At 41.6% G+C, this 1,623-nt stretch overlaps 1 protein-coding gene across 3 annotated transcripts in view; it reads left to right on the top strand.

Annotated features, from left to right (window-relative positions):
- Positions 1–686: 686 nt before the first annotated feature.
- Positions 687–1,623, top strand: part of ZNF532 (zinc finger protein 532) — a 91,044-nt gene continuing 90,107 nt past the window's right edge. Inside the window, exon 1 of one of the 3 annotated variants that reach the window (XM_025048085.1) lies at positions 687–1,502. The gene's annotated coding sequence lies outside the window, so the exon portion shown is untranslated. The remainder of the gene's footprint in view (positions 1,503–1,623) is intronic. The other 2 variants (XM_015590815.2, XM_025048083.1) reach the window with 2 other exon arrangements.

A 1,623-nucleotide genomic window follows, 5' to 3' on the forward strand; every position in this document is an offset into this window, starting at 1 on the left:
AAAGAATTCAAATCTAGGAAACCTAGGACTTAGTATGGTATGCATATTATGAAATTCCAGATATTGTAATATGTGCAGCGTATCAAGCTTTCAGATTAAGCAGGTCTTTGGATACTTTTCCATGCACGTAATGTTTTCATATGCGTATTAATAAAGGCCCACCTTTGAGAGAAGGAAAAAGGCCTCCTTTGAAATGAAATCAAGCCCAGGTAAAGCTGAAACCCAACCCACAGCGTACTGGCACTGTATTCAGGCTAAAAGAAGATGAGAGTTTCAATTTCATCATCTTGTAACACTGATAAATGTGATGCCCTGGCTGGCAAAATTTGCAGATTACATAGTTCTTTCTAAACACGTGTAAATATGTCCCAATTTGTGAAACTCCAAACAATTTCCTGTTTGAAATGAAAGACCAACAACTCTTCTGCGAGACAATCATTCAGTTCATTTACATGAAAAGGCTTAAACAGCAAAAATGCTACTTCAATTTACATCATACCGTGTCCTCTTAACAGAGAACAATGGCTTCCTCGATGGAAGTTAACGCAACGGAGAGGCATAAAGATTAGGGGGAAAAAAAAAAACAACCTCCCCAGCACTTTGCAAATGTTAATCAATTAATGCAATTTAAAACAAAACTCTAAGAAGCGTTTCCCATGTGGGGAGTTTTCACTGCTACTCGAGTAATATGAGTATCTTCAGAGTCCGATCAAACAGGAGCAAGCCTTTTTAAGAGGTCATAGTGACATTTTTTTCAGATCCTTCTATTTTGTCTTATTTCCAGGGTACGTACAACTAGCTTGACGTGGGGTTTCTGTCTCGATTTAAAAGACCTCTCAATTGAGTGCAGGTCTGTGAACCCTGGAGGAATCAGGGCACAGGACTGGATAAACAGCATACCTGATCTGGTGGTAATACATTCATCGTTTCCCTCTCCGATGTGTGAAGGATTACACACCTTTATGGTCTTTACGGGGTTTATATATGTATCTTTTTGTGTTCCGTAGGCTTCGACCACCTGCTGTATGTACATTACGTGTTTGCTACATCTGTACACCACCTCCCTTCTTGAATTTAAAGACCCAGCTATTACATCTTGTTTACTCAATATCATTTCCCCATTAAAAAAAAAAAAAAAAAAAACTACATGAACTGAACATGCCATGTTTCAATCTGGCCCCAGTGGCTTTTTCTCTGAAAGCAAAACGTGTGTGTGTCTTTTACACCAGGGCTTTCTCCCCACCCCAGGGGGTGTCTTCCATTCTTTTGTGGCTCAGTTTAAGGCGAACAGGGCTCCAAACCACTAACTAAACCGAAGAGAGCCCCTTCTTGCACCTCCAGGGAGAATTTCAGAGTGAATCTATCCGAAGATAGCGTGCTCTCTTCTTATTTGCCACCATTACGAGGATAACAAACCACCACCTTGGCTTCAAGATCCTGGGTAGAGAGGCTCACGGTCTTTCTCAACCATCTTTGGCGAGGCCTTGCTTCCTTCCACTCGAGTAAGTTGCGGCTTGGGGCCATGGAAAGGACTGGGTGAGAGCCTGAAATGTCGTTTGAAAAAAAAAAAAAGAAAAGAAAAAAAAACCCCAGCCCTCCCTCCATCCCCTCACCACCACCACC

This window comes from Pteropus alecto, unplaced genomic scaffold, assembly GCF_000325575.1.
Source record: "Pteropus alecto unplaced genomic scaffold, ASM32557v1 scaffold14, whole genome shotgun sequence".
In the NCBI taxonomy this organism is placed as follows: domain Eukaryota; kingdom Metazoa; phylum Chordata; class Mammalia; order Chiroptera; family Pteropodidae; genus Pteropus; species Pteropus alecto.